We start from the raw sequence: 25,804 nt of genomic DNA on the forward strand, positions 1-25,804 counted from the left end.
CAGGAGAATCAGTCCTGACTCAAAACATCACTGGATCAATTTCTGTTTTTTGATTTCCTACTACACCCTTTTAAAAAATGGCTAATGCCTGCAGGTGGCTGTTAGCCTTGTAGGGCCCGGTGCAAAGGTTCGGTTTGGGGCCCCTGCAATTTAGTAGAATTTCCGTAAACTTGAGCTCATCCAAAACTCAGCTGCCCGTGTCCTAACTCACACCAAGTCCCGTTCATCCATCACCCCTGAGCTCGCTCACCTACATTGGCTCCCGGTCTGGCAGCACCTCAATTCTAAAATTCTCATCCTTGCATTTAAATCCCTCCATGGCCTCGCCCCTCCCTATCTCTGTAACCTCCTCCAGCCCTACAATCCTCCAAGATCTCTGCGCTCCTCCAATTCTGACCACTTGATTTCCAACCCTGGTTTCCTTCACCCCTCCATTGGCGGCCGTGCCTTCAGCTGCCGAGGCCCTAAGCTCTGGAATTCCCTCCCTAAATCTCTCCACCTCTCAACCTCTCTCTCCTTTAAGTTGCTTCTTAAAACCTACCTCTTTGACCAAGCTTTTGGTCACCTGTCCTAATATCTCCTTAGGTGGCAGGGTGTCAAATTTTGTTTGATAATGCTTCTGTGAAGCACCTTGAGATGTTTTACTATGTTTAAGGCACTATATAAATACAAGTTGTTGTGGTAGACAACGATACTAAATACCACCTACTTAGTGCCAAATCCACACGGGTGCAATCGTGAAAAGGCTCGGACCTCAATCTTTAAACTTATCATTGGATCCATCCAGCGCTCTTGACTGACTTTGGGGCCCTGTGGCATTGTGCGGGTTGCATCGTCCTACCCCCCCCCCCCCCAATCCCTGTCCCACTGCCTCTGGCGGGAGCTAGACTTTACTTTAGGCTCCAAAGTGGCAACAATTTGACCTTTAATGGGAACAAACTTTGGTAGAAGGTGACCACAAAAATCACTTCAGACTTCCGGCCTGAGGCTATCTGACTAGCTACCCTTAGCCGTGAAGGGATTTTTCGTAAGCTCGAGGAACAGCACCTCATCTTTCGATTAGGCATTTTACAGCCTTCTGGACTCAACATCGAGTTCAACAATTTCAGACCATAACCTCTGCCCCCATCTTTTTTTTTCCATTTTTCTTTCTCTCTCCCACATGGCAGCTGTCTTTCATTCTGCCATCGCCATTTACACTTCATCTAGAGCCATCTTTTGTTTCTTAACTTGTCCCATTACCATCTCCTTTTGCCCTGCACCATCATCGCTTTTGTCTTTTAATCTCTCCTGCCTTCCACCCTATCACAGACCTTCCCTTTTGTTCTTTCCTCCCCTCCCCGCTTTCCCAGCCCCTGCACTTGCTTAAAAACCTGTTCCATCTCCAGCTTTTTCCAGTTCTGACGAAGAGTCATCGACCTGAAACATTAACTCTGTTTCTCTCTCCACAGATGCTGCCTGACCTGTTGAGTATTTTCAGCATTTCCTGTTTTTATTATAAGGGATTTTTCTAATTGTCTGAGAGAGCTCTTTCCCTGCTCATTCAGTACTAAATGTTCGTGGCTGGGGAACTTCCTAGTCATCTCCTCTTACAGTTTCAACACTACCTCCTGCTGCCTTTCAGCCCTTCACATTTAATCCCACTACTGTTTAGGCAATCTCGGACAGTGCACTTTCATGTAAATAATGGAGTTGTCCTGGGAAGTGGTAGATACCACTTTAAGTTTAAAAAAAGAAAGACTTGCATTTATATGGCGCCTTTCACGACCTCATTACGTCCCAAAGCGCTTTACAGCCAATGAAGTACTTTTGAAGTGTAATCTCCATTGTCACTGTTGGAATGTAGGAAATTATATACTAGCTGGAGTGCCCGGCGGTGCCGATGGTTTTTTGAGGGCATGTTGTTATGAAAAAAGTAGAAATAATTATATATATAAATGAGTTTGTCTGTCTGTCTGTCTGTGTGGGAAGGAGAGAGAGAGAGAGCGACTGGGGGGGAGAGAGGCCCGGGGATTGAGAGAGAGACTGGGGGAAGAGAGAGACTGGGGAGGAGAGAGCGACTGGGGGGGAGAGAGAGAGACTGGGGAGAGAGAGAGAGAGACTGGGGGGGAGAGAGAGAGAGAGACTGGGGGGGAGAGAGAGAGAGAGAGACTGGGGGGGAGAGAGAGAGAGAGACTGGGGGGGAGAGAGAGAGAGAGACTGCGGGTGAAGAAGGGCGGCCGCCATTTTGTGAGGTCGGTGGGAAGTTCCCTCACCCTCTCTCTCTCCCTCCCCCTCTCTCTCCCGCCCCCTCTCCCTGCCCCTGTCTCTCCCCTCTCTCTCCCTGCCCCCTCTCTCTCTCCCCCTCCCTCCCCGCTCTCTTTCCCTCCCTCCCTCCCCTCTCCCTCTCTCTCCCTCTCCTCTCCCTCCGACTCACCACGGTACCAGAACGGAGCATATCCGACACCGGGAGTCCGGGTGCCCATCGCTCCGAAGCGAGCCCGGGGTTCCTCATGGTTAACACGGTGGGCCTTTGGACCCGGTTGACCAGGCGGCAGTGGAACGCCTTTCGCGCCGGACTCCCGTGTCCGATATCGGTCGGGGACGGCTCGTGTGAAAGCCCCCGTTTTCCCGGTCCCGCACTCATGGCAAGAGAGAGAGGGGGAAGGAGAGAGAGAGAGAGAGAGAGAGAAGAAGAGCGGGAAGAGGAGAGAGAGAGAGGGGGGGAAGGAGAGAGAAATTTTTTAAGCTTCAGGCCCGGCTGGTCTGTAAGCAGCAGCCACGAAGACCCGCTTCGGCACGTCGCCTGGCAGCTCCTCGTCGTGAATTTCTGTTTCAGACTAGGAGGAGGGGAGCCAGGCATGGCGGTTGGAGGCCGGACGTGAGCGTGAGAGGCAGGCCCCGGGCCGTTGCAAATTTGAACTGGCGACAGTGCGGGAAGGTCGCAGTTCGAGGGGAAGGAGGGAGAGCCGGGCATGGAGACCGGAGACCTGAGGCCAGACGGTGAGCGTGAGAAGAAGGACACCATATTGTGGAGCCGGCAACAGGGAGGAGGATTCCTCGGAGACGGAGCGGCTGATGAACATCGCATTCCCACTGCCATTGGACACAATTGAATTGACTTTTACTGAACATGGCGCTGTAGAATAGCGACGTGTCTCTGTGAGCTCCCACAGCCTATTGTGGAAGTGATCGGGGAGTAAAAACATTCCATTGTAGTAATACATATGGCAAATAAAATTTGATTTGATTAATGGCCGCCACTCACCTCAGTAACAGCAATTTGAAGGATTAGGCCCTGCCCACAAACGCCATGAAACGCCCCCCGTGACGCACCGATTGGTCAACCATCAGGTCACTGAACTGTAGGATTGGTGAACCATCACGTCACTCAACGCTAATGAGTGGTAGGATTGGTCAACTGCTAATGAGCGGATTTTTTTCCTTTTTTTGAACGTTTTTTGTCTACTGTCCGAACAATTTTTGTTAGAAAACTTCTTTGTGATGTCACAAGGAATCTGCTATGACAGCATAACAGTTATTGTAACACATTATGCAAACCCGTCATTGTCCTGGGAAAGGTCATAATGTGACAATATCACTCTGAAGTGAAGACGCCATAAAAGCCTCCGTCAGTCTTAATCCAATGTTGTTTCAGCCCCTCTTGTTAAGATTCATTTTGTTGATACTGTTGTTTTTGAATAGCTTACCTTTGGTCCATCGTTCCCCATTCTTTGAGTGTCGGTTATACATCAGATTTTAAATCCATCCTCCAGTCCTGGATATTCACAGGACAGTCCATTTGACGATAGCCCCACGCAAGCAGTGTTTTATTTCCACGGTCCTGTCCTGAGTGAGCAGCTGGTAAGTAAGCAGAGTACTCTGGAAATACAAGTATTAACGGATATGCAGAAAGGGCAGGGAATTGAAATTGAAAAGATAAAACACCTGCCATGGCTAACAAAATGGTGGTGCAAGCTCAAGGGATCAAATGGCCGACCGCTGTTCCTTCAGACTAATGCTCAGTTATTTGAATGGAGAGGAGGTTACTACAAGAGGGGTCGACAGAGGAGGATGCATATTGTTGCTGAAAGAAGTTGCACAGCAGTATGATAGGTCAGAGATAGTGAAGTGATTTTTTTAATTGCTTCCTAGGAATTCTGAGCCAATTAGGATATTTTGTGTGTGTGTGTGTGTAGTGGGACACTCAGCCTGTGCGAATGAATATATGCTAAATATGAGACTTCTATATATATATAGATATTGGTCTCCCATCGCATTTCTTGCAGACACACATTTTTTTTTAAATCGAGCACATAAATAAATAAATGCAACTGCCACAATACTGCGCTCCTAGCATGGAGCCACACTCACTGGGAGCATGGATCACAGAATCACAAAGGGCTCATTCTGTGATCCCCGCCCTCCCACTGAACAAAGTTCCACGCTGGGAGCACTGGCCCCATTCTTTATTAGAATCATAAAAATTTACGGCACAGAAGGAGGCCATTTTGGCCCATCGTGTCTGCGCTGGTCGAAAAAGAGCTAGCCAGCCTAATCCCACTTTCCAGCTCTTGGTCCGTAGCCTTGAAGGTTACGGACTTCAAGTGCATAAGCAAGTACTTTAAATGTGATGAGGGTTTCTGCCTCGACCACCCTTTCAGGCAGTGAGTTCCAGAGACGACCCACCCCCCACTCGCTGGGTGAATTTTTTTTCCCCTTAATTCCCCTCTAATCCTTCTACCAATTACTTTAAATCAATGCCCCCTTATTCTTCACGTAATACTTTGATTTGAGATTATTTATAGTTAAAAAGAAAAAACTTTTGGGAAGCAGAGTTGGTTGGAGCATTGGAACATAGGAGTTTCTCTGAAGTAATGACTGAGGAGCAGGGAGACACAAATCGGAGGTACTCCAGCGCCACCACTGACCGGAGGGTGTAATTACAGCGTGACCTCAGTTCACAAAGATGGTTTCCATTATAAAGGCGGACAGAGGAATTTATAATGGAAAAAACTTGACACAAAAGTGTGATTAAAAATGTAACACAGGAAGTAAGGTTTTGTAGACCGGAAATGGTTGCACATGTAAGACTTTTAACGTATTTTAGATAGAATCTGACATGACATTGCTCCTGATGAGTCGGGGGTTGCTTTTATAACAACAGGAATGTTATCAACAAATTATGATGGGGAAAGCAATACAGAAAGTAAGTGCGACACTTACAGGAAGCGAGCACGAAAAGCAAGACTTTTAATACACGCAGACTCAATTTTATCTCTTACCTATTTTAAAGCCTAGGGATACACAGCAGCATGTACCAGGCTGGTAGGTGTCATTTAGTGGTACGGTGGAGTTAGGGGTCATGGGATTGCAGAGCTCTGGGGTGTAGGGGTCCTCGGTTTTGGTAGCCTTTGTGGATGCCCTTGGAGTTTGGCAGAATTGGGGTCAATGTCCTGGAGTTTGCCTGGGGCTGACAGTTCGAATGTGAAAAGGCTTGTTGTCCTTTAGAAAGATAATTGGCAAAAGAACCAGAGGGGAGATGAGGAGAACTTCTTTTACGCAATGAGTCATTATGATCTGGAATGCACTGTCTGAAAGGGTGATGGAAGCAGATTCAATGATAACTTTCAAAAGAGAATTGGATACATACTTGAAAAAGAAAAATTTGCATGGCTATGGGGAAAGAGCAGGGGGCTGGGACTAATTGCTTTTTTTATTTCCATATACAGACTAATGACCTTCTTCATTGACCTTACGACCTTCCTCATCTTGTCACGATGATGTCATTATGAATTCTGAGCAGGCGAATGGGAGAAGCAACAGTGACAAAAAGTGTAAGTGAGTAGCTGGAAATCGGAAAGAAAGATAGACAATGGTGGAAATCTCCGGCACTGAACCAGGGCTATAATAGTGTAATAGTGCCATCAGCAAATGGAAAACTTGTGACCTACCCATTGGCCTGCAATACGTTGGAGTTATTTTGAAAAGAATATGTCCTGTCCCCTTTACTGTTCAAACCTTCGACTCAATCCTCTCCGTCTCTCTGCTCTGCGCCTCCTCGCCTCTCTGCCCCACCCCTCTGTTCCCCACATGCTCTCTCTCTGCAGGTGGTGTTTTCTCTTCTCTCTCCCCCCGCCCCCCCCCGCCCCCAAGCTGCTCACTGCCTTAATCCCTGACACACCAGCTGAGATCACAAAGACTTAAGAGAGCTCCCTCGAGGGTTTGGTGAATTTACCCGGGGAGCGGATGATCCATACACACCAAGGAGCTGCGGTAGCACCAGGCCGGCAGTTGAGGTGTTACAGTTTGCTTCTTGGGTGGGTGGGGAGGGGGAGGAGTCAGCCAGAATCCTTAATAACAACAGAAAATGCTGGAAAAACTCAGCAGGCCAGGCAACATCCACACGTGGAGCCGGCAACAGTGAGGAGGAGGCCGCGGTGACGAGGGGGAGGGAGCGGCTGAGGGACATCGTGCTCCCACTGCCACTGGATGCCATTGAATTGACTTTCTGAACACGGCGCTGTAAGAATAGCTGACGTGTCCCAACGGGGAGTAAGCATTCCATTGTACTAGTTACATATGGCAAATAAAATTGAATTGAACATCCGTGGAGAGAAATTAGAGTGACGTTTCGGGTCTAACCCTTTTTCAAACTGGAAAGGAAATAAAATAGATCGAAGGCAGGGCTGCGATAGAACAAAAGAAGTAAAAGAGACATTAAGAGGTATTCAAAACCAGACGAGATGGTAATAGGACAGTGGAGACAAAAGACGGCAAGATTAGGTGTGAAGTGTACTGGCAGGATGAGAGACAGCTGCCGTGTGGGAGAGAGAAAAAAAAAGGAAAGTGGGGGGGGGGGCGGAAGGGAAGATCCAAAACAAAGAATCCAGAATTCTTACCTCTGATCACTATCCAGCAGCTCTTGGTGAACATTGCAGGTGGATGTGGTTTTCTTCATTCATGTTTTTTTATTCATTCTCGGGATATTGATGTCGTTGGCAAAGCCGGCATTTATTGCCCATCCCCTGGTTGCCCCGAGAAGGTGGTGTGCTAGGCCACCTCAGACGGCAATTAAGACTCAGCCATGTTGGTGTGGGACTGGAGTCACATATAGGCCTGACCGGGTAAGGATGGCAAGTTTCCTTCCCTGAGGGACATTAGTGAATCAGTTGGGTTTTTCACGACGGTCCCTCAGTTTCATCGTCACTTTTACTGACATCAGTTTTCTATTGCCAGATTTTTTTTTAAATGGCAGGGTGAGGGCAGGTTTAGAAAAACATAGAAAAATAGGAGTAGGCCATTCGAGCCTGCTCCGCAGGGCTAACCTGCAATGCTACTCTCCACAGTCAAATAGCCTGGTGACATAGTGTAGGTTGACAACACGAAGAATGGGCGAGGGACCCAATGGTGCCGTTGGAACCATACCCCAGAGCCAGGGCCTTTGGGAGAGAGATAGGGGAAACTTAGAGAAAAACATGCATCCCTGCATTCCATGCTCCCATGCATTGCCCATGAGAAGGAAATTTAACAAGAACGCAAGAATTAAACATAAGTTGATAGTTTATTCTTAATTCTTGTCTGTAATATCAGATGTCAGAGCTGTTAGCAGTGCTGCAATAGTCAGCTATTAAAGTTTTATTGCAATTTAGTTCAAACCTATGGGGAGACGAAGTGTTACTCTTGGCAGGGCATCAGGCCTAAAAGTAACTGCTGATTGCCAATTGTTTGAAATAGCTTTCAAACAGTGCGGATATAAATTGGGCCGCTACTTGTATTTTCTTTTAAACTCCCAAAACCCAGGCGTCTACTCCCAGGAGACATCTTTAATAATCCATTTCCTGTTCAGTTGATGCTGCAGCCTTGGCTCAAAGCCTGGGCTCCAAGTTAAAGTTGAATTTAGTTTGGAATAGTTCCCGTAGGTGGTGCTGTTTGACGCACCATCCAAAGGCTGACATTATTGTGACAGAGTTAAAGTGGATAGAAGGGATACTTTCAGGCACCGCGACAGTATGGCTGAACTCCTGCAGCCTGGATAAAACATATTTCGTATCTATATGTAGTGTGAGAGGTTGCAGCCCCTATTCTATTACTTGCAGGGGGCTGCTCCTTAATTCCTTTCTGGCTGCATTTTATCCCAACACGTCTGATCTTTGGCCACCCGGTATGGGGGCGGGTGAGGGGGCGGTGGGGCAGGTGGGGAGGCAGGCAAGTCGGAGGGTCTTCTCATGGGCTTGCCGAAGACAGCCCATTCACGGGTCCAGGGTCACCGCGACTTGCGGGGAGTGGGAGGGGGGTCACTCTGGCTGCCTGCCTCTCTGCTGCAGTCTAGTCCGTGCCCAGGTGGTCCTTGAATGGGAGCATGTGGTGTCCATTGCTACACTTGGGGCCTTCAGCGACCAGTGGGCACCGCAGGGAATAGAGTGTCTGATAGACACCGGTAATAAATTTAAATTATGAGTTTATTTTAGTTTAATTAGATTTTGTGTTCAATTATATGAGAGATGCCTCCGCAGTTTGCGGGGGCACTTGTGCAGTTGTCTTTCTGTTAGTGACTGGGACAACCCAGCATCACCCCTCTTGGTTTATTTTAAAAAGACAACAGGGTGGCTCAGTTGTTCTCCCATGGGCAAGTTTCTGATCTGGCTTGTGTCATCTGGGATGGGGTGGAGGGCATATGTCCACCAAGTGACACTCTCACAGATCTAAATACAGGAAACTTCGCGATACCCGGCACTGACGGGACTGAGCTGCTGCCAATCTATCAAAACTTCCGGATAGACCAGCGCTAATGTTGAAGGATACGGAGGTTTTCATCTCCGTATCTGACAACAAACACTGTTGCTTAGCAACAGCTTGTAAACACTCGGCCCGTACCTTGGAAGCGTCTCTGAAGCTGTTGCTAAGCTACAGAGACGCTTTCCAGAGCCTGACTGTTAAAAAAAAAAAAAAAAATGCTAGGAGAAGAAAAAAAACCTAACCAAAACGGCTGCTGATTTCTGCCGTTAGATCGAGGTTTCCGGACATACAACCTCCAGATAAACCAGTTTCCTGTAAGTGTTCCGTGGTTTATTGCACTGCCCAGGGTGAAGCTGAGTCTTACGGAGCACAGAGGCTCCAAGTTCCAACCCTGGTTTGTGCCGAGTTAGCTGATCCAGTCAGAGGCAACAGTAGGGGCATTATAATTGGCCGCAGTTCCCTGGGCAAGGGAAGGTAATAAACACGGCTAGGGTTCCCGCTCCCGATTACGACCTAGTAACCTTAGCTAGAAGGCATGTGTGGACATTGAGTGAGGATTGGCCTTGGCTGTGATGCCTTCCATAGGGAATAGCCTGCCGATACTCGTTTCTATCTACCCCAGTGAGTGGCTTATGAAGGAGGGGAGAAAGGTGGAAGAGGCAGGAAGAAATAATTTCTCACAGAGAGGGAGCTAATTGGTGAAACCCCAGCAGAGTCGCCAGCTCTGATTGGACATATTCCGGGAGGTTTCATCACATGACCTCCTGCTCCATCTGCCCCGCCCTCACACTCCCGCCATTGGTCACCCAACCCGTCCATCCTCACAGCGCACCAACTTCCCACACCAACTGGACAGCAGACAGACTCTTGGCTACCCCATGGGATGATTCTTGCCAGTCAAACAGCTCTTTTTTTCCCCATTTATGCCCCTATGATTTTCTCCTGGGCTGCTCCCAGCAATGTCCGGGAGATTAGCCTTTCATTCCCAGAGACACCAGGACAGTACGGGAAACTTGGCAACTCTAATCTCCATGTGCCCTATGGTAGTGTCCATCTTACCTCCTCAAGACACTGGGGAGTGGAGGGGTGAGATTCAACTTTGGCGGAAAGTGAAGGATTTCAATGGAAAAGAAAATCAGGCAGGCTGTATAAAGGGCGGCCAATCTTCTACTGCCTGTTTTGCACCCCTGCCAAAGTTGAATCTAATCCCCTGGATGCCAGCAGGCTATTTGACTGTGGAGGGCATTCTAGCTGAGCCTGAATCTACCTTCACTTGGCATCGATTCCCCAGCACTTTTGAGCAGAGGTCAGTGAATAGCAATCAGGAACTGGGAGCTCAATTGATTTTCCTCTCCCTCATCCACCAGCCCCTTCTCCCACCAGGTCCCTCACTGTTGCTCATCACCACCTCGGCCTCGCCATGCCCAAGGGCCACAGGCTGTGCCACGGACTTGCCTAATCATACATTCCTTCTACTCCAGAATCACCTTTAAGGGCAAGGAGATCTCCAACTCCTCTTCACCACAAACCACCTCCTTTGACTCCCTCCTCCACTCCGCCAATGAAGCTTTATTGATAACTAGCTGGAGTGCCCGGCGGTGCCGAGGGTTTTTTGAGGGCATGTTGTTGTTGGAAGAGAGAGAGAGAGAGAGACTGGGGGGAGAAGAGAGAGACGGGGGGAAAGAGAGAGAGAGAGACTGCTGGATTTAGTTTGGGATTAGCCTGGAGAGAGAGGGGGGGAAGGAGCGCCTCAGGCCTGGCCTGATCGACCCCTGCGAAGGAAGGAAGGAAGAAGGCGAGCTCTCCCTCCCTGTCCCACCCCCTCACTGTTTCCCTCCCTCCCCTCTCCCTCCCTACCCCTCTCCTCACTCTCCCTCCCCCTCTCCTCGCCCTCCCTCCCCCTCTCCTCGCCCTCCCTCCCCCTCTCCTCGCCCTCCCTCCCCCTCTCCTCTCCCTCCCTCCCCCTCTCCTCTCCCTCCCTGCCCCTCTCCTCTCCCTCCCTCCCCCTCTCCTCTCCTCTCCCTCCCCCTCTCCTCTCCCTCCCCCTCTCCTCTCCCTCCCCCTCTCCTCTCCCTCCCCCTCTCCTCTCCCTCCCCCTCGCCTCTCCCTCCCCCTCTCCTCTCCCTCCCTCCCCCCTCTCCATCCCTCTCTCCTCTCCCTCCCTCCCCCCACTCCCCTCTCCCTCCCTCCCCCCTCTACCTCCCTCCCCCCTCTCCTCTCCCTCCCTCCCCCCTCTCCTCTCCATCCCTCCCCCCCTCTCCTCTCCCTCCCTCCCCCCTCCCCTCTCCTCTCCCTCCCTCCCCCCCTCCTCTCCCTCCCTCCCCCCCCTCCTCTCCCTCCCTCTCCCCCCCCTCCTCTCCCTCCCTCTCCCCCCTCTCCTCTCCCTCCCTCCACCTCCGCGGATCAGCGCCTCAGGGCCGGCCGGTGCGCGGCCTAGCGCGTGAGGCCCAGCCGGACTCACCTTAGCTCTCTCCCTCCCTCCCCGTCTCCTCTCCCTCCCTCCGCCCCCCTCTCCTATCCCTCCCTCCCCCCCCTCTCTCCCTCCCTCCCCCTCCGCGGATCAGCGCCTCAGGGCCGGCCGGTGCGCGGCCTAGCGCGAGGCCCGGCCGGACTCACCATAGCTCAGGTCGTGCTCCGGGCCAACGTTGACGCGCGCGCTGACTCCCGCCCCGCCAGCCTTTACTAAGATGGCGGCGATGGCTATGCTCGGCTTAGTCCCGCACCGCCAGCCTTTACCAAGATGGCGGCGATCGCGGGGCGGGACGGGCGGTGCCTAGCTCGAGCGTGGCTGGCTAGGAGAGGCCGAGGCTTCGAGGCCTGCAGGTGGGGTAAACCTCCAAGGTTGCGGCACCCGGCGGAGGTAGCGAGTCAGGAGGAAAAAAAGAGGGTGAAAGGTAGGAAAATTAATCAGCTTAGAAAAAATATTTACAAATTAATTTACTTTTTTTAAAAACAATTTCCCCTCTACACACACAGAAAGTGGGAAAAATAAACACACAGAAAGTGGGAAAAATAAATCGTTAGGAATCAAGATGGCGGCCACTCACCTCAGTTCAGAAGGATTAGGCCCGCCCACACACGCAATGAAACGCCCCCCCGTGACGCACCGATTGGTCAACCATCAGGTTAATTCCCTGTACGATTGGTCAACCATCACGTCACTCCACGCTAATGAGCGGAATGTTGCCGTTTTTTGAACCTTTTTTGTATACTGTCCGAACAATTTTTGTCTGACCAAAAAGTAAATACACCTATTAGAGTCCCCTAATGATAAGCTTTCTTTTGATATAACATATGTGTAGGTATGCTCTATAACTTTTGATTGTATAGCCAGAAAGACAGACAGGAAGACAAACAGACAGAAAGACAGACAGACCGGTTTATATATATAGATCAAGAAGAAAGGTATAACATAGGGATGGGCACCTGGGTTTCACTGTATGTGCTCTCAACGTTACCTCTCTGCTTGCAGGACAAGGCAGTGCATAACAGGAGAGAGAAGATGTGGATGGGAAGGGTCCCATACTCTGAAGCCCTTGCGTGCATTCAAAGAGATCACCTTGGAAATCTGAGGAAGTGAGGGAAGGTTCATTTAGGGGAGTCCCCCAGCTCAGTTCTACCACATGCTTCTCATGATCATTCTTATTGTACTCACTCAGTCACTGCCCCCAGTCACTGACGCACAATGACATGTGACACAGTATATTCTCATGTAGGCAATATTTGGAACATAGGAACAGGAGGAGGCTATTCAGCTCCTTGGGTCTGTTCCGACATTTAATTGACTGATCTGCACCTTAACTCCATTTACCTGCTTTTGCTCCATATCCCTTGATACCCTTACCCAACAAAGTCCACCGATCTCAGTCTTGAAAGCTCCAATTATCTCTTTTTGGGGGAGAGAGTTCCAAATTTCTACTACCCATGGATTGGCGGGTAGCTAATGTTACCCCACTATTCAAAAAAGGTGGTAGAGAGAAAACGGGGAATTATAGACCAGTAAGCCTGACATCGGTAGTGGGGAAAATGCTAGAGTCCATTATAAAGGATGTAATAGCAGCGCACTTGGAAAACAGTGACAGGATTGGACAAAGTCAACATGGATTTACAAAAGGTAAATCATGCTTGACTAATCTACTGGAATTTTTTGAGGATGTAACTGGTAAAATAGATAAGGGAGAACCAGTGGATGTGGTGTATTTAGACTTTCAGAAGGCTTTCGAAAAGGTCCCGCATAAGAGATTAGCGTGTAAAGTTAAGGCACATGGGATTGGGGGCAAGGTATTGACTTGGATAGAGAACTGGTTGGCAGACAGAAAGCAAAGAGTTGGAATAAACGGGTCTTTTTCCGAGTGGCAGGCAGTGACTAGTGGGGTACCACAGGGATCAGTCCTAGGACCCCAGCTATTCACAATATATATTAATGATCTAGACGAGGGAACTAGATGTAATATCTCCAAGTTTGCAGACGACACAAAGCTGGGTGGGCGTGTGTGCTGTGAGGAGGATGCCGAGAAACTCCAGTATGATTTGGACAGGTTGGGTGATTGGGCAGAAGCATGGCAGATGCAATATAATGTGGATAAATGCGAGGTTATCCACTTTGGTGGCAAAAACAGGAAGGCAGATTATTATCTGAATGGCAATAGATTGGGAGAAGGGGAAGTGCAACGAGACCTGGGTGTCCTTGTGCACCAGTCGCTGAAAGTAAGCATGCAGGTGCAGCAGGCGGTTAAGAAGGCAAATGGTATGTTGGCCTTCGTAGCGAGAGGGTTCAAGTACAGGAACAAGGATGTCTTGCTGCAGCTGTACAGGGCCTTGGTGAGACCACATCTTGAGTATTGTGTGCAGTTTTGGTTGCCTTATCTGAGGAAGGATGTTCTTGCCATGGAGGGAGTGCAGCGAAGATTCACCAGGCTGATACCTGGGATGGCAGGAATGACGTATGAGGAGAGATTGGGTCGATTGGGCTTGTACTCGCTGGAGTTTAGAAGAATGAGAGGGGATCTCATTCAAACTTATAAAATTCTAACAGGACTAGACAGACTAGATGCAGGAAGGATGTTCCCGATGGCCGGGGAGTCCAGAACCAGGGGTCACAGTCTAAGGATAAGGGGTAAGCCATTTAGGACAGAGATGAGGAGGAATTTCTTCACCCAGAGAGTGGTGAACCTGTGGCATTCTCTACCACAGAAGGCAGTAGAGGCCAATTTATTAAATATATTCAAGAAGGAGTTGGATATATTTCTTAAGGCTAAAGGGATCAAGGGATATGGGGAGAAGGCAGGGACAGGGTACTGAATTTGGATGATCAGCCATGATCTCATTGAATGGCGGAGCAGGCTCGAGGGGCCGAATGGCCTACTCCTGCTCCTATCTTCTATGTTTCTACCCTTTGTGAAAAAGTGCGTCTTGATTTCCCTCAAAACGGCCTGGCTCTAATTTGAAGGTTCTGCCCCCTTGTCCTGGACTCCCCCACCAGAGGAAATAGTTTCTCTCTACCAACCCTATCAAATCCTTTAATAATCTTAAATACCTCAATTAGATCACCCCTTAATCTTCTATATTCAAGGGAATACAAGCCGAGTTAATGCACCATGTCCTCGTACTTTAACCCTTTTAGTTCCGGTATCATTCTGGTGAATCTGCACTGCACCCCCTCCAAGGCCAATGTATCCTTCCTGAGGGGCAGCGCCCAGAGCTGAACACAGTGCTTCAGATGGGGTCTGACCAAGGCTCTATACAGCTGAAGGGGTGTCACACTTCTCTTTCTCTCAGTGTGACACAGTAACCAGTGCCATGCCCCAGGGGCTCAAAAGAAGGTGGCACCAGTACAGGTCTATCCGCCCTGGGGGATGTAGAAAGAGCAGAAGCAGATGATGGTGCCAGTGGGGTAGCAGGAAGATGCTGGCAGGGGGTGGGAGGCAACTCACATACTTGGCCTGCAGAGGCTTGGAATCCCAACCTCATGGGCCATGCATTTAAAGCAAAGGCCAATGGTTTCTGGAGTCATTATAGGATGTGCCAAGCACCCTAGTAGTAGTACTTGTGCCGTCGTGCATTTAGCTGTGGCTTGGTGGTCGCACTCTCATCTGTACCCACTCCAGAGACTTGAGCACAAAACCTAGGCTGACACTCCAGTGCAGTACTGAGGGAGCGCTGCACTGACGGAGCTGCCGTCATTCGGATGAGATGTTAAACCGAGGCCCTGTCTCTGCCCTCTCAGGTGGACGTAAAAGATCCCATGCTACTATTCGAAGAAGAGCAGGGACGTTCTCCCCGGTGTCCTGGGGCCAATATTTATCCCTCAACCCACATCACTAAAACAGATTATCTGGTCATTATCACATTGCTGTTTGTGGGAGCTTGCTGTGTACAAAATGGGCTGCCGAGTTTCTTACATTACAACAGTGACTATACTTCAAAAGTACTTCATTGGCTGTAAAAAGCCGTCCTGAGGTCATGAAAGGCACTATATAAATGTAAGTCTTTCTTTCTTGTCCTTCCTCTTTGATCTGCGTCCCCCTGCCCCAAACCCTTGCTCAGTGTCCGGTTCACCTTTGTAAAGAGCTTTGGGGCATCTCAGACGATACGCAAGTGCGAGCCGTTGCTGTAGTGAGTTAAGGTGCAGGTCTGTGTACGTGTAAAACCTGTTACACTGATCCCTGTGTCGCATCCTCTGTTTATTTAACCTGCCACTACTCTTATTTCTGGCAACAGCTGCTGTGAATTAGTATCAGGTGGTTTTGTGTGACAATGATTAATCTGAGATCACCGTCACCAGCAAAAAATGAGCGGTACCAAAGTATCTGTTCCATACCCGTGTATGGAACTTTGTCAGTTCTCTGTGGAGCCACAAGGTGGAGCAGTCCACTGTCAATGTAAGCACGGAGACATATCGCAGGCCAAACCAGTGATTGAAATCTGAGACCATATGGTAAGGATGGCTCTGTAACACACTGAGCAGTGTATTACTGACCTTGGAGGGCAGAGGGCGGAACCTTTCCCCTTGCTATTTTCCCTCAACAATTTTTTTCCCCTCAACAATTTTTTTCCCTTCACCTCCTCTCCTGAAGAAGTTGACTCCTTGCCGGGGTGGGTGGGTGTGTTTATTCAGGCAACCCTTCCCCCTCCCCAGCCTGTGTACTTGGGCCCGAGGGACTATTGTTAATCCTAGACAGTGAGGGGGGAGTTTTAACCCTCAAGAACGGATGTGTTGGGGGTGGGCGGGTGGTAAAAATAAGTGCATTTGAGTATAGCGACTGCAGCCTGGCACCAGTGCACCCACTTCTGGGTTTAACGGAGGCATGTTTGGATGCCTGCAAGTAACCTATTCGCCGATGTCGGGGCTTTAATTAGTGCGGGCGGGCAGGTACTTATTGCAGTAATTAACGTCCTTGGACGACATTAATGAGGTGTTTTCAATTGAATTTTACTTACCTTTAAATTTAACGGGGGGGAAAATTCGGTTGCTTTGCGCCTCCCATTATAAGAGGGCACTAATGGGACGCAAAGCAACTAGCGCCCGGGCGCGGCGGTGTTTGCGCCGCTCGCGAAATTGACCAGAGTTTTTGCGGCGGTGCTAAACTCTACTGCCACGATCTCCTGCGCCCGCAGATCGTGACGTCAGTCGAGCGTGCAGCGCCCCAGTGGCGCCCCGGACCGGATATTGAGTGGCGCCCCCTTCCTTTCCGCCTGCTGCAGGCAACGACAGGGAGAGTGGAACGTTTTGCAATCGGGAAGGGGCTGGCGGGGGGGCGCTATTTAAAGGCACCCTCTTCCTGCCTTTTTTTGTGGGAGACATTTTTGCACCACTCATTCTGTGAGAGAAGGAGAGACTTCTGCAGAGAGTCAACGCTGTGTGAAGCAGTTTTGGCTACTGAGCATCACTTTGCAGGTTCTTTTGGATTTGACCTTCATTGCTTCAATTGTCAAGAGACCATGGGGGCTGCACTGATTCAGGGCATCGTCCTAAGCCTGCAGATTAGGAGGCATCGGAGACATAGAGAGAGAGTGGCAATCGTGGCCAGAGGGAGGAGGGCTAACAGGCCTCTGCACAGGAGACCTTACCTTCCCAGGATATTCCAGGAACAATTCTCCTACATTCATTTGTCTGAGGAACAGTGTTTGCGCAGGCTGCGCTTCAGCAAGGAGGTGGTCACTGAGCTCTGCCACCTGCTGCAGCCAGATCTGCAGCCTCAACTGAGGACCAGGACGTCTCTGTCAGTGGCAGCGAAGGTCACAGTGGCACTGAATTTTTATGCCACCGGCTCCTTTCAAGCAGCTACTGGGGACATCGCCAATATCTCCCAGTTCGCTGTCCATTGTTGTATCTGGGAGGTGACAAATGCCCTCTATAAAAGGAGACGCCAATACATCTCTTTCCCGATGACCCGGGCCAAACAGCATGAACGCACATTGGGCTTTGCGAGGATTTCGGGCTTCCCCATGATGCAGGGCGCCATTGACTGCACGCATGTGGCATTGCGGGTACTGCATGAGAATGCCGAGGTTTTCCGAAACCGCAAGGGGTTTCACTCCTTAAATGTGCAGTTGGTCTGTGACCACAGACAACTGATACTCGCCGTCATTGCCCGCTATCCTGGCAGCAGCCACGATGCTTTCATCCTGTGCCAGACCTTTTCCAGGCACCGCATCAGCCAAGTGGTTACCTCCTCGGGGACAAGGGTTATCCACTCTGCACCTGGCTGATGACACCGCTCCATAACCCCAACACCCCTGCCGAGCTGCGGTATAATGAGAGCCATATTGCCACCAGGAACATAATTGAGCAGACGATTGGCATGCTCAAGCAACGGTTCCGCTGTCTGGACCACTCAGGAGGAGCCCTGCAGTACTCGTCTGAGTGAGCCTCCCTCATCATAGTTGTTTGCTGCATTCCTCATAACTTTGCAATCCTCAGGACCCAGCCAATGCCACCAGGCCTTGGTGCACCACCGGAGGAGGAGGATGATCAGCAGCAGCACCAAGGTGGGAGGGAGGCCCACAATGTTGAAATTGCAAGGGCCATCCGTCAACGGTTGATAACAAGCCGCTTCCAGGCCCCTACTCAGAAGATGGCTTCTGGCATGGAGAACAACATGATGGAAAGCAACCCGCAACCCCTATAGCCAGCCAAGGCAGCAATGATTCCAAAGGCCAAACATGTAAATTTTTAAAACAACAACTTTTTTTATTTTACAAACCCTGTGTGTGTCATTTATTCATGACAAAGTAATAGAAGAAAACACAACAAATCATTAATTAACATAACTGGTTCTTACAACCTGGAGATGATGGCCAAAACACTAAACAAAAGTTATCAGACGAACCTCGCCCTTTAATAAAGACATTCCCAACATTTTTTGAGACCTCCTACTTTTTGCACATCGAGGGTGATCTCCATCCCTTGCGCACTTCCCCCCTTCCCACCCTACTGCTCCTCTGTAATGGGGCCCCAGTGGCTGCAGCAAGGCTGGTGGAAGGCTGCTGAATGTCAGATCCTGAGACTACAGATGCCCTTGAAGGACACCCTCGACCAGCTCTGGGCCTGGAGGCCCCGGCTGCAGAATGCACCAACTCTGCATGGGCGGCAGCAGTCTGGGCTACAGGCGGTGGCAAGTGCAATGGGGAAGTGACAGTGGTGGCAGCAGGAATGCTATCATCCTGAGAGAGGACAGCACCTCCCTGCTCGACCGACACACTGGCACTCCCACGGGGCAGCACCTCAGCATCCGGAGCAATCTGCTGAAGCACAGATTGCTGGCCTGCTGCGGCGCGGTGAGAGCCCCGGGGAAATGTGGCCGAACCAGTGACGATGGCAGCAGTCAGTGCATTCGTTGCCTCAATCTGAGACTGCATGAGAGCAGTCAGAGATGGGGTCATGGCAGCCAGTAACTGAATTGCAGCACTAAGCCGTTGCGTTGCGTCCGCCTGTGCTGCAGCGGAGTGCTCCACACTCCTTGCCAGTCCATCAATGCTTTCGGGCACCCTCCCCACTGCACCCATGAGCTGAGTGTGCATGTTCACCGCCTGGGTGTTCATTTCCGCGATGAGCCGCTCCTCCTCTGCGTCCAGTGCAGTAGGACTTGCTGGCCTGCTCTCCCTCCGGGGATAAGGCCCCCGAGCTTCCCTAGCCACATCGCGTTGCTGCAGCCCGCTGGGTCCTGGAGCTTCACCCTCATCAGACCCTTCCCCCCTGCTCCCCTCCAGGGAAGACATGGTCCCAGTGTGGGCATGGGCTGCCTCGGGAGATGCTGAGGCTCCGGCTTCCTCTTCCTCCTTGCCTGCGGCGCCGCTCCCACTGGCTGCTTGAGGGCCCGTCTCCTCAGCTGCTGATTCACTATCTGAAAGCAGGGAGGTACAAGAGTGGCTTTAGCGTCAGGACAGGGGGGCAGTAAGGGAGCAAGGACTGGAGCGATTTAGTAAGTTGGATTGAAAGTGTAAAAGGCTGGTGTTGTGAGGGACAAGTGGAATGAGAGAGGAGAGAAAGCTGATGACCTTACCATTGCTGTCCCAAACGGGGTCGACCTCTCCAGCGGCGACGGGACCGATCACCTGGCTTGCGACAATCCTGTGGACACGCGCCTCCAGATCACTGAGGGTTTGCAACTGAGGTGGCCCTCCACCCGTCCGTTGCTGCTGCCGCCTATTATGAGATAGCTTGGCCTGCAAGAAAAAGGACGGCGTCTGAGTAAATATGCAGCCATGTGCTTGCCTGATGTGCCTCCCATAGTTGAATAGCCCTTAATGTATGCAAGGTGTGGAATGTGCGTGCCTGTTTTATGAGATGGCCATAGGTCTTGGATGAGTGTTGGGCTTTGGGTTTTTACACCCTCTGGCCATAGAGTGAGGTTGAGATGGATGGGATGGAGAGGTATTGAAAAACAGCCACTCACCCTGATGACCCGAGTGAGGTCGTTGAACTTTTTCCGACATTGCGTATGGGTCCTGGGCACCATGCTCCTGGAGGAGACGTGCTGAGCCACCTCCCTCCACACTCTTCTGTAGTCGCGTGGCAATGGCCTGCTGTCGCTCTCAGGGTACAGTATAGCTCTTCAGCATTCCACCGCGCCAACCAGAGCCACCAAGGCCCGGTCGCTGAAGCGCTGAGCTCGCTCCCTGGCCCTCTCCATAGTCCTTTGCTGCAGATTCGATGTACAGGTCTCTCCAGGCCAAGATTCAAGGCTGCAATGAGCAGGGTGTGGATGGAGAGCAAGATTGACCCTCCCCTTTAAGAACTGGCCGGCGCCAGTGTGTCTGTTCCATTGCTGACTGACATCACCTGAGCTTCGCCCGTGCTCTGAGGTAGCGCCTCGCTCCTCGGCCTTTGCGCCTTAAGAGAGGTGTGTAGCGCCTGATTTAGCGCTCCAATCACCTCCAGGGGCGATAGAAGCCAAGTTTGCAGTCGGAGGCGATAATTAGCGCCAGGCGCTAAACTTTGCGCACGGCTGATAATTGCGCCCCAAATGGGGCGATACCGAATTTCTCCCCCAACGTCTCCAGCTCGGGTTTCCTGGGGCTCATGAATCTCGCCAGTGAAACGGAGGCGAGATTGAGCCGTGGTTCAGGTGGGTATTTAAACGTGTGATTGCCCCATCTGAATAAAAGCTCACTTATTGCAACTGGTGTCTCGGTTCCCTCTAGCAAACGTTTGGCAACGAGTTCTTGTGCTGATGCAGCTTTTTCTAAACCTTGGAGGCAAGATCAGGATGGGAGGCGCGTTGGATGTGTTTGACAGCACATCAGAAGAGGAAGACCATCACCATCCATGGCAATGGTGACGTGCTGTGGTGGAATCAGCACATGCGCAGGAGGGAGGTGCGCAGGAGAGGAGAGGAGTTCGCAGGAGGGAGGTGCACAGGAGGGGACGAGGTCACTGGAGGCACTACCTACGTCACAGGGTTTACAGACACAGGCTCAGCTCCCTTGACCTCTCGGAAGAGCAGTGCTTCTGCAGGCTGAGGTTGTCATGTCAGATGATGGCAGACATCTGCAGCCTCCTAGAAGAAGACCTGCTGTCTGCTGGACCTGGCAATCACACATAACCAGTGGCTGTGAAAGTGACCACAGCCCTCCACTTTTTTGCCTCTGGTTCCTTCCAGTGCGCTACCGGAGATACCTCGGGTCTCCCGGTTGGCCGCCCATAAATGCATAAGGCAGGTCACTGATGGCTTGTTTGCCAGAGCCAACAATTATGTAAATTTCCCTTGTGATGACATTAACCAGAATAAGGGAGCACTCGGATTCGCCTCTCTGTCTGGATTCCCCCAGGTACAGGGTGTCATCAACTGCGCACCCGTGGCAATCCAAGCACCGCCACAGAACCGGGAGAGTTTATAAACCGCAAGGGATATTCGTCAATCAATGTGCAGCTAGTGTGCAACCACAAGAAGAGGTTCATGCAGCTCTGTGCCAGATTCCCTGGGAGCTGTCATGATGCTGTCGTACTGCGGCAGTCCAGTATCCCAGACCTTTTGTTCCAGGAAGCAGACTTAAGTGCTGGCTCGTAGGCGACAAGGAATACCCACTTCAAACTTGGCTCATGACACTTGTGAGGAACCCACCAATGAGACGCAGGAATGCTACAATGAGAGCCACATGACCACCAGGTGTGTCATCGAGCAAGCCATTGGAATGTTGAAGATGTGCTTCAGGAGCCTGGATAGGTCTGGAGGCGCCTGTCAGTACTCGCTAGTGAGGGTGTCCAGAATAATAGTGGTGTGCTGAGCCCTGCACAACATTGCGTAGCAGAGAGGATTGCAGATGGAGGAGGACGAAGGGGCTCATCACTCATCTTCGGATGAGGAGAACAGAGAGGAGGAGGAGCAGAATGTAGATGGGGCACCCATCGTCAGACCAGCCATGTACATTCCTGCCTGGGATTTCAGGAATGCTCTAATAACGCAAAGGCTCAACTAGTGTTGACTCACACAGGAAAATAAGAAATGAAATCCTGAGCTCTGCTCCCACCACCAGGACCACCCCTTACCTCGTTGCACTAAACGGTCCTTCAACCACTCATCCACCCATTGCACATCCACCCTATGGGTCCCATCATGTAATGACGTTCTTCACGAGACAAGTGAAAGGGGCGAGTTAACACTCGGGACGCAATAATGGGCAAGACGTGGAAGTGGAGCTAATCAATAAATTTAATGTGGGGTTATAAAAAAAGGAAATTAAACAATGTAACATTTTGTCCAATACCCATGTGCATACCCTTGGTAAATTACAACTTCTTTAACTTACACTTCCTACCGCTTAAATGTGGTGCATCCTGTGTGGCTTCAGCAGAGGCAGAGGCAGGCTGCTCAGATCCCTGCCCTGGCTGCTGAGATGCTTTTGGCCTACGCCCTCTGGGTTTTGGAGCCTATGAGAGCCCTGCCAAAAACTGCTCCACCTGCACCTGTGCAGGGGCAGACTCGGCCATCGGGAGATGAGGCAGCATGTGGGGTACTGACTGAGGGGGGAGTGGGGCAATAGGTCAGAAGTGGGAGCGCTTTGAGTGGAGTTCCCACTTCCATGCCCCCCTTTCGCCATCACCCCTCTCCTGGGCCTGCGCAACATCACTCCTACCACTCTGCTGCAGACCAGCTTGGTGGAGATCAGTGAAATGTTGTAAGGTCACGGATAAGGTATCTGTCATCCTGCTTAAAACGGCAGACAAATTGTCATCCAAAGTCTGCACGGCTGTGGTCATGGCCTGCAAGGACTCATTTGAGAGCCGTGCTTGATGCTTCATGGAAGCAACCGCACTCTCTCTCCATGGCAGACATTCTTGTAATTCCCTGCTCCACCAATCCACTAGTGATCGAGTTGGACTGCTCCATCCTCTCTACCATTGTGGAGAGTGTGCGTGGACGTCTGTCAGTACCTGGCCAAGTTGCTGATGCACCTCTAGCATTTTCCTTCTCAACGATAACCCCCGGGGTTCAGCATCTGTGTCCAGCTGAGCAGAGCTTGGAGAGGATTGCGCCCCACCCCCCAACGCAGACTCTCCACACCTGTCCCTGCCACCAATGTCTACTCGTGTTCACTTGTGAGGTGTGAATCACCAGGTGAAAACCCAAATAACTCTCTGAGTGGACCCACCGAAGTGCAAGTATCTGCGCTGGTGCACGGCTCTAGGTGCTGTGATGGTGCACCCTCAGCAAGAATTAGGTCCTCTGAGGAATCGTCCTCATGGATGTCCTGCGATACTTCCTGTCAAAAGAAAGGGATATACTTTAGTCGTGGCAAAATCACAATTTTGACACTCACCATACTCAGTCTGCTCATTGTTCAGCCATTGATGAAATACAGTCAGCATACTTGTAATTCTGTCACCAGCTATCTGTGAACGCCCTGTCTCCCCATCTCCGACTGAGAGGGACGCAGATGTGCCACTTATCTCCAGGGCCTCCTCCACTGCATCTGTTAGCTGGACTATTTGTAGCAGCCCACCTCCAGTCCTCTCCCTCTCCCTTGCGTTTTGCAGTCTCTTCTACTACAAGCGGCGAAAAAACCAGACCTGTGAGTGAGTGACGGTGAGGTGTTCACTCGATGGATGCAGTGCGTTCGGTGAGGGTGACTGTGAGACAGATGCGTCACATTAAATAAGGATTGGGGTGAGTGTCAACGGTGGATGGATAAATGGGGAAGTGAAGAAGTGCATAGAAAGTGAAGACTGGATGCTGCTGAAAGTTGAGTGGGTGTGAGGAGTGATGTGATGGCGAACACTTAGCAAGACAGAGTGAAAGGGCAGGGGCTTAAAGCACAGGATTTAGGTGAATCAGCACATGTACTCACTAACAATGGTTAGGTCATTAAACCGCTTCCTACATTGCATCCAAGTCGCTCCTGCTGCTCACCCCCTCAGCTCCCTCCAACCACACCTTCTTGGTGAGAGCTGAAGGTTTCTTCCTCCCATCGCTGGGGAAAAGTATGTCCCTCCTCCTCCTGACTGCACCCAGCAGTAATTCCAGCGAGACATCATTAAATCTGGGCGCTGCCCTTGCTCTATGCGCAGCATCCATCGTAAACACCTCCTGGCTCCTCCATCTTCCATTTGTGCATAGACCTTTTAAATAGAGCTGAGATTGCGTCATGCGGGTACGCATCACACCCGCTGTGCAGCTTGGAAATGCAGAACCCAGAAGTCAAAATTTATTGCTTCAATTCAGCTGCCAACCCACTGAGCTGTCTTCTAGCTTATGATGTGGAATGCACTGCCTGAAAGGGCGGTGGAAGGAGATTCAATAATCACTTTAAAAAGAGAATTGAATATATACTTGAAAAAGAAAATTTTGCAGAGCTATGGGTAAGGACGGGGGAGTGGGACTAATTGGATAGCTCTTTCAGGCATGGTGGGCCGAATGGCCTCCTCCTGTGAGCACAAAATTATTCTAAGTCAGCATGGTGTGTGACTTGGAGGGGACCTTGGAGGTGATGGTGTTCCTATGACGTTGCTTCTCTTGTCTTTTTTGCTGGTAGAGGTCATGGGTTGGGAGATGCTGTTGAAGTAACTACAGTGAGTTGTTGCAGTGCAGCCTATAGAACATACATACTGTAGCCACTCTGTGCTGGTGCTGAAGGGGGTGGATATTGAGTCCATTGGCAGGGACGCTGATCAAGCAGGCTGTTTTGTCCTGGACGGTGTTGAACTTTCAGAGTGTTGCTGCACCCATCCAGTATTCCATTAAATTGCTGACTTGAGCCTTGCAGGTGATGGAGAGGCTTTGAGAGGTCAGAAGGTGAGTCGAGCCCAATCTAGTCCCTATTTGACGACCACAACATGTGAATTTCTAGCAGCGGTCACTCGATAACAATTGAACCTGGGATCCTCCTGTGCCATTTGGCCCAGCTACTCGCTGGATAAATTTGCTGAGCCATCAGGGGACTTAGCCCTTTGTATAATGTCAGCGTACGTGTGCACCAAACAACACAACAGCCTCCGTGGCAGTATAGGTGCCCCGCTGATGTAAACATCGACTGGAGCCGTCATCCAAATTGGGGTGCTAGATTTGTGCATCGGGAGGCAGAAAAACTCAAGTGTTGTTTTATCTCTCTGGCCCAGTAAATCATAGAGGCATAGCTTAAAGTTCCAAAGACGAAGCACCAGCAAGGAAGATCCCATCACTGACCCCAGCAGCTGCACATACAGTGGGACCTCCATTAGTCGTGCTGAACCTTCACCAGAATTTTCACGGGAGAAAGCTATGCACAAGATCTGCAAAGATTGCAAGTACTAAACACCTCCTGTCTGACGTAAGTCAGGTGCAGCAGACAAGGAAGGATGACTTGCATTTTTATAGCACCTTCTTATCACATCTCAAAGCATTTGAGATACAATGAGTTACTTTGAAGGGCAGTGACTACCTGCTGTTAGGCAGGCAAACACAACAGCCAGGATTTCAACACATAATCTAGGCTGACGCATCCGTGAAATATTGAGAGAGTGCTGCACTGTCGGAGGTGCTGCCTTTCAGATGATACCATAGATCAGGGTCCCATTTGCCTCTTCAGCTGGACATGAAAGATCCCACGGCACTATTGGAAGAAGACTAGGAGAGGTCTCCTGGCCAATTTTTATCCTACAAACAACACCACCAAAACAGGTTAAATGGTCATTTATTTGGTCGGCTGTGTGAGGGACATCGCTATGTGTGGGGGAGATCGCTGTGTGTGGGACCTTGCTGTGGGATGGACCTTGTAGTGTGCGGGACCTTGCTGTGTGAGGGTGCTCGCTGTGTGAGGGAGCTCATCGTGTGAGGGACCTCGCTGTGTGAGGGAGCTCGCTGTGTGAGGGAGCTTGTCGTGTGAGGGACCTCGCTGTGTGAGGGAGCTCGCTGTGTGAGGGACCTCGCTGTATGAGGGGCCTCGCTGTGAGAGGGATCTTGCTGTGTGAGGGACCTCGCTGTGTGAGGGTCCTCGCTGTGTGAGGGTCCTCGCTGTGTGAGGTATCTTGCTGTGTGAGGGATCTCGCTGTGTGAGGGACCTCGCAGTGTGTGGGATCCTGCTGTGTGTGGGACCTCGCTGTGTGGGATATTGCTGTGTGAGGGACCTTGCTGTGTGAGGGACCTTGCTGTGTGAGGGACCTTGCTGT

The 25,804-nt window shown here is 50.7% G+C and overlaps 1 long non-coding RNA gene across 3 annotated transcripts in view; it reads left to right on the top strand.

The window, feature by feature from the left end:
• LOC147104504 (uncharacterized) overlaps positions 1-25,804 on the top strand; it is a 49,718-nt gene that overhangs the window by 5,979 nt on the left and 17,935 nt on the right. For 2 of the 3 annotated variants that reach the window (XR_015072348.1, XR_015072346.1), the window contains one exon: positions 5,712-5,816. This is a non-coding gene — a long non-coding RNA (uncharacterized LOC147104504). Of the gene's footprint in view, positions 1-3,569; positions 3,844-5,711; positions 5,817-25,804 lie in introns of those variants that run through there. The other variant, XR_015072347.1, reaches the window with a different exon arrangement.

Source organism: Somniosus microcephalus, chromosome 19, assembly GCF_052327205.1.
Source record: "Somniosus microcephalus isolate GS21.2 chromosome 19, FLI_Smic_1.0, whole genome shotgun sequence".
Classification (NCBI taxonomy): domain Eukaryota; kingdom Metazoa; phylum Chordata; class Chondrichthyes; order Squaliformes; family Somniosidae; genus Somniosus; species Somniosus microcephalus.